Source organism: Lygodium microphyllum, chromosome 14 (assembly GCF_053477565.2).
Source record: "Lygodium microphyllum isolate KBCC chromosome 14, Lygodium_microphyllum_v1.1.10, whole genome shotgun sequence".
Lineage (NCBI taxonomy): Eukaryota > Viridiplantae > Streptophyta > Polypodiopsida > Schizaeales > Lygodiaceae > Lygodium > Lygodium microphyllum.
In genome coordinates this window covers 79,966,663-79,978,273 of record NC_141148.1, presented here as the reverse complement: position 1 = coordinate 79,978,273, position 11,611 = coordinate 79,966,663, and the positions used below count along the sequence as shown (strand labels likewise).

At 44.6% G+C, this 11,611-nt stretch overlaps 1 pseudogene; it reads left to right on the top strand.

The window, feature by feature from the left end:
* The first annotated feature begins 7,569 nt into the window (after nucleotides 1-7,569).
* On the top strand, nucleotides 7,570-9,390 carry LOC148025756 (small ribosomal subunit protein eS7 pseudogene; annotated as a pseudogene).
* The last annotated feature ends 2,221 nt before the right edge of the window (nucleotides 9,391-11,611 follow it).

Here is an 11,611-nt window from a genome sequence, read left to right as displayed (position 1 = left end):
ATGCAGTGTAGGTGTAGCATCAATCCCAAGGTCAGCAACTAGACGGCCTAACCATATGGCCTCCTTGCAAGCCTCAGTGGCTGCAACATACTCGGCCTCAGTGGTAGACAAAGCCGTACACTTCTGAACCCTGGACATCCAAGAGATAGCCCCTCCAGCATAGGTGAATACATAGCCAGAAGTGGACTTCCTACTATCTGCATGTCCTGCATAATCGGAGTCAGTGTACCCCACGACCCCTGTATCCTGGCTGCCATAGCAAATACACATATCTGCTGTGCCCTTCAGGTACCTCATGATACCCTTCACGACATCCCAATGTCTGCTGCCAGGTGTAGCCATATAGCGTGCCACAACACCAACTGCATGTGCAATATCTGGACGAGTGGCTATCATGGCATACATCAAACTGCCCACGGCTGATGCATAAGGGATCTTGGCCATCTCGGCCCTCTGCTCATCTGTTTGCGGACAATCGGCCTGTGATACCTTCACATAAGAAGGTAATGGACAGCCAATAGGCTTTACGTCCTGCATGCGGAAGCGCTCAAGGACTTTATGAATGTACTCCCGCTGTGAGAGATACAAAAGTCCCTGATGCCTATCGCGCTTAATGCGCATCCCAAGTATATGTGAGGCCTGTCCCAAATCCTTCATCTCAAAGCTCTTCTTCAGCTGAGATTTAAGAGCATCTAGCTCATCATGAGCTTTCCCTACTATCAGCATATCATCAACATAGAGTACCAAGATAAGAAAACTGCCATCACGGGCTTTCTTCGTGTAAAGACACGGATCCATAGCACTCCTGCTGTAGCCCTGTGACTGCATAAAGGCATCAAACTTATGATACCATTCCCTAGGTGCCTGCTTCAAGCCATACAAGCTCTTCTTCAACTTGCACACTAGGTGCTCCCTGCCAGGTTCTGCAAAGCCCTTAGGCTGATCCATATAGATCTCATCATGCAAGTCCCCATGTAGAAAAGCCGTCTTGACATCCATCTGATATAGATCTAAGTCAAGCTGTGCAACCAAAGCCAAGACTAAGCGCAGGGTGGTCATCTTAACCACAGGAGAGAAGACCTCATCAAAGTCCACACCATGTTCCTGCTTAAAACCCTTTGCTACCAATCTAGCCTTGTATGCCGGCTTGGGGTGTCCAGGGGTACTTTTCAGCTTGTACACCCACTTGCATGGCAAAGCCTTCTTGCCCTTAGGCAAGGCAACCAAATCCCAAGTCTCATTTTTATGCAGGGAGTCTATCTCAGACTGCATAGCCCTCTCCCAGGAGTGACTGTCACCCCTGCGCATAGCCTCATCATAAGTGAAAGGCTCTCCTGCATCTGTAACCAAAACATAATGCATAGAGGGCTGAAATCTGTCAGGTGGACGTCTGTCTCTAGCAGACCGTCTCACCTCAGGCTCTGCTGCCTGTCTAACTGCCTGTCCAACACCCTGGCCCTGTGGAGGAACTGCTGCAGGCTGTACTACTGGCTGTGCTGGAGCTCTAGGCTCCTCCTGAAAGATCACTCTACGGATCTCAACCACCTTCTCAGGCTGCCTGTGCATCTTGTCTTCATGGAAGACGACATCATGGCTGCGTACTATTTTCCGCGCCTGCGGATCCCATAGGCGATAGCCCATCTCTCCTGACTCACCATAGCCAAGGAATATGCATTTAATGCTCTTTGGATCCAATTTACTCCTCTTGTCCTTGGGCACATGGCAGAATGCCTCACATCCAAAGACACGGAGATGCGCATAAGAGGGTGGCTTACCAGCCCAAACTTCCTCTGCAACCTTGAAATCCAATCCACTGGAAGGCGATTGGTTTATGACATGCACTGCCGTACTAACTGCCTCAACCCAAAAACTCTGTGGTAGGCCTGCATGGCTAAGCATAGAGCGCACACGCTCCTGAATAGTCCTGTTCATGCGCTCAGCCAAACCATTCTGGGGTGGGGTGTAAGGGGCGGTCAACTGACGCTTAATACCCTTGTCATCACAAAACTGCTCAAAAGCACGTGAGACATATTCTCCCCCATTGTCAGTCCTAAGGCATTTCAGCCTATACCCAGTCTGGTTCTCAACAAGAGCAAGCCATCTCTGAAAAACTGCCAAGACATCGGACTTCTGCTTTATGGGATAAGCCCACACTTTCCTAGAAAAATCATCAATGAAGGTAACGAAGTACTTCGCGCCACCCATAGACATGCAAGGCATAGGCCCACAAACATCGGAATGCACCAATCCCAAGGGCTCACTCATGCGTGGCCTACCCGATTTCTTATGCGTAGACCTATTCTGCTTACCATAAAGACAATGATCACACGAGTCAAAACATGCATAATCCAAAGGCGGAAGATACTGCAAACCAGATAACATTTTCATTCCTTTCAAAGACATATGCCCCAAACGGGCATGCCAAAGTGATACATGTGGGATAGAGCCCACTGCCAAAACATGGTCTACAGAAGACCCAGATACAACAAGAGGATAGAGGCTGCCAGCCTTGGCGCCTCTAGCAAGCACAAGTCTGCCTTTGGTAATCTTCCAGGCAGAATCCCCAAAACAGACATGAAATCCTGCATCATCCAACTGTCCTGCAGACATAAGACTACGCGTAAGCGTAGGTACATGACGTACATCCCTGAGCAAAAAGGAACTGCCAGTGGAAAACTGCAACTGAATATCTCCACAGCCCACAATATCAAGAGACCTGTCATCTCCAAGTCTGACTGATCCAGATACAGTACGGTAAGAGTGAAACCACTCACGGTAAGGCGTCACATGGAAGGACGCACCTGAATCCAATAACCAGCACTGTGCATACATACTAGGTGTCTCAGTCAAGTGTGAAGCATCAGAAGAACTAGCTGCAAGTATAAACTCATCACCACCATCGGACTCTTCAGTCTGCGTGACATTAATTTCCTCAATCTTGACGTTGGACTTCACAGGTACTATGCTGCGATCAGAGGACTTCTCCTGCACTTTATCTTTCCCCTTATCCTTGCGCTTCTCATTGCGCAACTCATGACACTGTGGTCTAATATGGCCCTTTTTCCCACAATGATGACAAGTGACATTTGCATTGCGTCCACGCGACTTACTACGCGACTTGCCACCACGAGATTTAGACCGACCCTTCTGCGAGTCACGGCCTCGGCCATTACCACGGTCATACCTGTCATTCCTGCCTCTAACTGTCAAAGCATGACTACCACGAGAGGCATCCAAGTTTTTGCGATTCACCTCTTCCTGAAGAAGAGCACTCTCAACATCTGTCAATTTTAGAGTAGCACTACAGGCACAAAGAGCAGTGCGGAATACATCCCATGACTCATTCAGAGTTCCAAGCAAGAAAAGAGGAGTTACTTCCTCTCCAAAGGTGATATCCTGCGAAGTCAGGTTCTTCAGTATAGCATGGAACTGGCTCAAGTGAGCAGACATAGTCGCATTATCCTTCATGCGCAGATCCATAAGCTGCTTCAACCAGTACATCTGACTCGCCGGACTTTTCTTATCATAAAGATTCTTGATCTTATTCCATAGATCCCATGCACTCTGTGCTTCCTCAAATACATTATAATGTACCTGTTCAGTGAGAGACAATACAATCGTGGACTTGCATAGCTCATCAAGTTCAAGCCAGTCGTCATTGTCCATAGTTTCAGGCTGCTCCCCACTCAACCGAAGTGGCTTAATCTGAGATTTCTGCACCAAAACCTGCCATATTTGACTCTTCCAGTAAGAGTAGTTGGTACCATCCAACTTTGTAATGTTAAAGATGGCACTATCATGCAAAGATGATGCCATTATGCAGGCTGGAAATGCCCAAACAGTCCAAAACGGCTTGCTGTTTTACTGCAGAAACTGCCCAAAAATGACCAAAACGGGGTCCAAAGGGCGAGCAAAGTGTGCCAAAAGTGGCTGCCCACTTAGTACTAGGTGTGGTACACCAAATCAGGATATTTCAGCATGAAAAGTACACCTCAGTCCACCAATAACTGCTTGCTGTAATAAATTGCAGGTATGCAGTCTAGAGAGCAAACTGTCCCAAAATAGGATCCAATGTCAAGCAAACAATGCTAGGTCCAAAGCCGGCATGAAATGGACATAAGCAAGGCCAATGACAGTGAAAAGAACATGAGCTCAACACCAAGCATGTCAAAATAACATCTGCCAGTGAAAGGCACACCCCCAGACACTCTAGGCAAAGTGTTCCTGTAACTGCCAAAACCTGACACAAATAGGTATCTGCTCAAAGAGAAAGTTCCAAATATGAGACTCAGCTCATAAGCATCCTGTGAACCAAGAGTACATCAATGCATATCCATAAAGATTGGAGTATGATCCCAAAGTCTCAATGTGTATGTAGCTGCTCAAGACATAAACTGCTCCAAATACATGTAAGTGCTCCAATAGCATGCAACTGTCAAAGGTCAAGAAAGCATGTAAAATGCTCCCACTGGCACAAAAGGCGTACAAAGCGAGCTCAGAAGCTCAAACAACCCAAGAGAAAGCACCAGTGATAAGTGACCCTGTCAATGCATCAAGCGCATCCGAGAGAGCATGACATACATGAAGCACCGGTCGTATTAACCATGAAGCAATACATAAGCCCAAATAAGCTCTCGGTCAACTCAATGACATCCAAATAGCAACCAAGATCAGTGATCAAGTAAGCCGGGAATGCTCAAATACATCCAAATCCAAGCTCCAAATGTCGGTATGGCATACACGAACCAAATAGCATATGTCACGAACCAAAGCATGTAATGCAAAAGCCTAACTGTCAAGCAGAGACATGAGGCATAGGCGGTCCACGAGCATGCCGAGTCGGTCCAAATGCCAGTGAAGACGGAGCTAATGCGAAGCTCAAAAGCATCCCATAATCTCATACATATGCTCCAAGTCGTCCCCAAATGTCAGAGATATCATGTCAAAGCTCAAAGCATACATCCGGTATCGGTAGGTAAGTGCCAAAGCATGTAAAGTACCTTCAGCCCACTGTTATTCCAGCATGTATTTACTGTTCTAAACAGTAGATTTCAGCCCCAAATTCAAGCCAAAATCATGGTCAAACCAAATGCATACATCCCCAATACATCCGGGTAGGAAGTAGACCGCATACGGGCATCAAACAAGGTAACCGGAGTAGAGTATAAGCATTAAATGCCAATGCCAAGTGTGGCTGCCCTGTTTCCAGCACTGTATAACAGTAAATAACAGTCCCAAATCAGCCAATATTTTAGGCCAAAATCATGGCATAATCATGTGCATACATTCCCAAGGCACTAGGCATCATGTAGACCGCATACGGGCATCAAATAGCACAACCGGAATGGAGTATAAGCAACAAATGCTAATGTCAATGGTGCTGCCATGTTTTCAGCCTGTTATGATAGTTTATGAGAGTCCCAAATCTGAAGAGATCAGCCCCGAATGATCAAGACCAATGCCCAAAGCTTGAATGACATCAAACATGAAGTCTATAGCCCTCTTGATCAAGGTAGAGAGCAAGAAGTAATGGCCAAGTGTGGAGCTGAAGTAGATGAGTGCTCACAGCCTGGAAAAAAATGATGCAATCTGCCCTGTTGGTGCTGAACTTGCTGCTGCTCCACATGGGCTGAAAAGGGGGTAATGGGGGGCTCAATGATGGCCCAAGGTAGGCACATACCAAGCCATGAAGGCCCAATGCAAAGGGGAGGGAAGATATGAGCTATGGAGCTCAAGAAGAGTGGCTGCCCTTTGTTCCTGCCCTGTTTCAATCTGAGAATACACTCAAATGCCTGCAAATGCTGAAGCAATACCTCAAGGGCAAGGCCCTGATGAAGCTCAAGAAGGCCAGGATGGAGCTCGGGAAGCCGGGGAGAGTCGGGAGCTCAAGAGGTCGGCTATGGCTGCCGGGATGGAGACCCAATGCGTGAAGCGAGTCGATGCGAAGGTCGGGAAGCACCGAGTCGAGCTCGAGCAAGAGAATGCCAAGCTCTGATACCAGTTGAAAGGTGAGAAGGATCGAAGCTTGCACGCGAGCTATGACGGGAGAGCAAGAGCAAGAAAGAGAGAGACAAGAAATGGGAACTCCAACAGTCACAATGTGTGACCGGGCCTTCCTTTATTCAAACTGAAACTAAAAGAATAAAGAATAAAGTGACATGACGGGCGCCCGCCACCTGCAGTGTGCAGTGGCGGGTACTGTCAGTGTAGTAATACACGGGGCGGCACGGCGGAGGCGCCTTTACCCCCAACACCACGTATGTGCCAAACCTTCTAAGTGAAGAGTAGCAAGATGAAATTTTTGTCCATATAAGGTAAATATCAAAATAGGACTCAAGCTTTGAGGTCCATTCTTCTAGATCTAATGGGGAAGATGAATGCCCACTATATTTGGTCCTGAAAATCTTATTACTACAAAGCCCTCTCTCAATGAATGATTGATGTCCATTAGAAATTTGTGAATGCTGGTCTAGATAACCTCCATTAGGACTCAAGTTATTTGAGAAAGTCCTTTGATATGAAAATTGAAATCTTCATGTCACTAGCTATACTCTTATTCCTTGAGGATTTTTTGCATGGATACTTGAAATGGGTTCCTCATTTCTAAGGGAAGGCTCAACAACCTTGTAGCTACTATAGGAATCTCTTTGCATCCAATCATACTTGGTAGAATTCAAATCTATAAACTAAAATGATTGTCTTGTGTCCCTACTCTCCTTATCAACCAATATCGTTGCCCAAACTATGATATTTTAGTTGTTAGCTTATCCAAAGAGTCTTTAGTGCATTGGGCCATGTGATCAATTTCCTTCCCACCTCAAATGAACCGTCTATTCACCATTTTGTCAATCTATTGGGGATTAAAGGCTACCTGTGCCTAGCTGCTTATATTTAGTTGTACTTACTGCCCATACTCTTGTATACTATAAGTGGTGATCACCCATCATTGTCACTTTATTCTTTATTCTTTACATGACAATAGAATAAGGGAAGGTAGGTCACACATTGTGACTAGTGGAGTTCCCATATACCATCTTGCTCTCTCTTGCATGAACCTCCATATTGCTTACTTCTCTCTTGCTTCCACTCATGCTTCCACTCTTGCTCCACCTTTCAACTTATAGTAGAGTAGGCATTCAAGGAGCTTTACTGGCATTCACTTCATCTTAGGTAGTGAGCTTCATCCTCAACTTCCATGGAAGCTACTCATTGATGTATGCATCCATCCCATTTCTCCTGGATGAGCTCCCCACCTTCCTAGTGTAAGAAAACATGGATCTTGAGCATGGCTATAGCTATGGAGGTTTGAATGTATTCACTAGAACCATGACAACATAGGCAAATGACACTAATTGTTACTCGGTTGAATTAGGTTCCAAGATAGAATGCTTGGACTCATAAACACAATCCCGAGTAGGACATGGCAGAGACTCATAGTGAAGTACAAAGTACAATATCGTTCCATTGAAAAGTGAATCAAGTACATGTCTTTATAGCTTTCCAACTTCTCCACTCTCCTCACTATGCTTATGGGATACAAGTCTCCTCATCCTATGCAATCAATATGCTATGATCCTGAGTTTGGAGAAACAGAAAGGGGATGTTGACATGATGGAAAGAGAGATTAAGAGGTTGCAAGATAAAGTGGAGAAGCTGATGGATGATGGAAAAGATTTTCAGGAGGCCTTAGTTCGTGCAGAAGCAGAGAGTCAGAGTCGTTATGCAGAATTGCTTACAACAGTGCATGATTTCAAAAGCTGGGTGGATAGTTTGAAGATGGCCACAAAGAAGCAATTTTAGGACGTGGAGGATAAGATTGTTCAACTCATTTCAGATGACCACTTCCTGATGAATCGGTTGACGCCTTTGGTGGAGTTGGAGAAAGCTACCTTGGATAAGCAAGGAGTAACCGGGTATTGCTGGATGAGGAGGATGCACATTCATTGAGGTTAGAGGTGTTTGAATACATCAAGGAGCTTTGGAGCCAGCCAGCTGGATTGTTTCAAGAGCATCTAGCAACACCTATTGATAAGTTCAAAGCCTGGTTTGAGGCTGCAAGAGAATAGTCACTTCAGGCTCAGAATGCAAAGATGAAGACAAATATTGCAGATTTGGAAATGCAGCTGGAAGTAGCAAGGCAGGAAGCTAAGATGCAAATGTCTTTGGAGGCTTTTGATAAACAGATTGTGGATGATAAAGTGCAAGGCAAGGAGGATGCTGAGAACTTTGTAGTGTAGATTGAAGAAAAGGAAGCAAAGGTGGATTTATTCGGATGTCAAGCAGTGGAAGGCGAAATTGAAGATGTAGCAAAGGAGTCATCGGAGGTTGCAAATAAAGAAAGGGGTGGCATGGATCAAGGGACTGTGGGTCCAAGGTCAGTTGTTGGCTCAAGCCACCAAGCTGTGCTAGTTAGGTGTTTAGGCTAGACCTTAGAAGACCTTAGAAGAAGTCATTTTAGTAATATGTATGGTCTTTTTTCTATTTTTAACGTTGTCGTACTGTTGCATATCTGAGGTGTGGAATCCACCAAAAAGTTTGTGTGTGTGACATTTGTTACTTTGTGCATACTTAGTCGTTGTGTTTGCATTTTGTTCTGCATGTCGCTTGTGTGTTTGTGTGTGTATGATCCCTAGTTTTCACGTAAGTGTGTTTTGAGTTATCATCTTAAATTTTTTCTCAGTGATGGAGGACAATACAGTGAGGTTGGTAAAACTTGGTAAAGGTTCTAATGCTCTGGTTAAGGAGATGGATTGAAAACCTCATTTGGTTGTCTACAGTAGAATGTTTTGAGGCTCTTGCAACAACCTCATGCATGGTGCTAAATTCTCTCCAAGAAATGTGGGTAAATAGTGGATGTGGTTATTGAAATTTCACTTGGCAAGGACAAAGGCATGGAGCCTGATGAATTGGAGGAGTCTGTTGCACGGGCTCTTTTTGATCTGGAGGACACCAACCAAGAGCTTAGAAGTGACTTGAAAGACTTGTTTATCAACTGAGCCAAGCAAGTTGACATTTCGGGCATGCGAAAAGCAGTTGTAATTCATGTGCCATATAGGCTTCGTAAGGCATTTAGAAAGATTCATGCTGGATTGTTACACGAGCTAGAGAAGAAATTCAGTGGGAAGGAAGTAGTTCTGATTGCCACAAGGCGCATAATGAGGCCTCCAAAGAAGGGGACTGCCTTGACTCGTCCTCGTAACAGCAGTACATGAAGCCATTCTAGAGGATTTGGTTTACCCAGTTCAGATTGTTGGCAAACGAGTTCGTTTTCGCCTTGATGGGTCAAGACTCATGCGGGTTTACCTTGATCCAAAAGAGCGCAACAGTACTGAGTACAAACTGGAAAAAAACCACACCAGAAAAACTCCGCCTAGAAGAAAAGCAACGTGAAGCAGAAAGAACTTGGACGGACCGCTATTTCCAGAATGGCATGCCCGATTATGGGATCGATTAAGGCCTGATAGAAGTTACTGTGTATGGGGAAAGCCTCAAATGTGCTGGAGAGAATCGCCTGCCCATTAAAAAAAGAACCTCTCAGGTATTACCGCAAATCTGATGAACTCATCAATGACTCCCTCAACGTCTCATACAAGGTTGTGGATGGCATACCTCACCTGATACCCTCAGATGGCAGGATTCTCGGTGCGGCACTGGAAGATGGACAAAAATAACCTGGCAAGCAAACATCCTGTTCTCAAGCCTGCTTCCAGAACGAACATCTGTATTTTGCTCAAGTCATGATTGCTCAGGTTGAGGTTTTGGAACGGTGCAATGTCTGGAAGATAACAGAAGATGCAAGAATTCGTAACTCATCCGATTTTGTGCTTCTACCAATCTCATGTGATTGAGCTGTAGAAAACCTTGTTTAACATTTCTATCTAAATTTATGCCATTGTTGGGACTCAGCTTCTATTGAAAGAGACAAGCAAAGGAGACAAGGAAGTGTTTTGAACAGGTGGAGGTTATCAGAGCCTACCTCCCAATGGTTAGGACAAAGTGACTGCTTTTGTTGAACAGACACAATCCACTGAAAAACAGATGGTAGATGCAGCATAGTAGCGGATTGCCAGTGTTTCTTCCCCATTCAATACAACCAAGGAGTCAGTAGCCAACTCTGGCTTGTTTCTCACAGGAGCTCAGCTGGATACTTATAGAACTAAGATCTCCTATGTTGTGCCTCCATCATCACAGGGCAGCTTAGGAGAAAGCTTGTGCCTTTGTATTTTTGGCTTCCTATACAAGAAGCCTTTTATGGTCTTACTAGACAGCCTGAATCCAAGAAGATCACGATAACGTTGTTTCTTTGAATTCCTGATTTCTGCACACAACGTTTGAGGTCAAGGTGTTAATGCTTGAGTTTATCATTTTGGCTAGAAAATGCTTACAAGAATCTGCCTTTCCAGAAAGCACGGAAGTGGATTGCAATCAGCAAAGTATTCAATCTAACCATGGACAATTTCATGTAGGATCTACAAATGTAACAGAATTAAATCGGGTGGCCTAAAACTAGTGGACTGATCAGATTTGAAGTCATCTTGTATTTTGTAAACATCTTGGCAGTAATACAATTGTTACTTGGCATCATTTTCTCATCTTGCTTATTCGCTTGATTGATCTTCTATCTTGAAATTCGTCAAGGTCCTCTGTGGTCAGGACTTTGCTTTCAAAAACCCTTCGACATCTTTGGTGAACCCGACGTGAAAGCGTCGTATTTTTAAAAAAAATTCAGGATGGGAGATACTTCAGCATCAATTTCAGCCCCTTCTACAATTACTACTTTGTCCTCTACTTCGACTCCATCATCGACTTCTGCTTCAAGTACTTCTACGGATGATTTAAAGCAGATTTTGCAGAATATGTCTATGTATATGCAACTTCAAAATCAGCAGACACAATTGTATATGCAGCACCAGCAGCAGTTACATCAACAATAGTTGTCTCAACAAAGGCAACTATATTCGGAGCAAGAGAATACAATTAGCGCGACTAAGGCGAGTGAAGCAGTTGAAAATGAAAAGAAGCTATTTGATGGCCGTAATGTATCGGCTTATTTGAAGACGTATGAGATTAAGATGGGATTTTTTGGAGTACCGATAGGACTTATGAGTAAATATTTTCTTCGCCTTGTCACACCCACCTTGAGGGTAAAAGTGATTGATCTTTTCCTTCAAAATTTTCATTCGCAAGATTTTAAGAAGGCCCTAAAAAAGGAGTATTTTCTTGAGGACTTTGGGATGGCTACACGGCGGTCATTCCGAGAGTGGGTCTACATGCCAAACAAAGTTCTAGTTGCTTCAGAATTGATACGAGAATTTGAAGAGAGGTATAATCAGCTTGATGCCATTGAACAAAGAGCATTGGATATTGAGAAAGTTGAGCTTTTCTTGCAAGCTACAGATCCTGCTCTTCAGCATAAAATGGATGAGAGGTTATGGAGGCTGAGGATAGATTGACTGGGTGATGGGGGCCCCCAAGGTCAATGGTTGATCATGGGTTTTTGAATGTACCTAAAAAGGGAAAGGAAGTGCACTACACTTGTGGGGGATGTGTCTACCTCACTGTGTAGTGCATAGCGTCCGTGGTGCTAGTGGAATTGGGAGTTGGGTCAAGC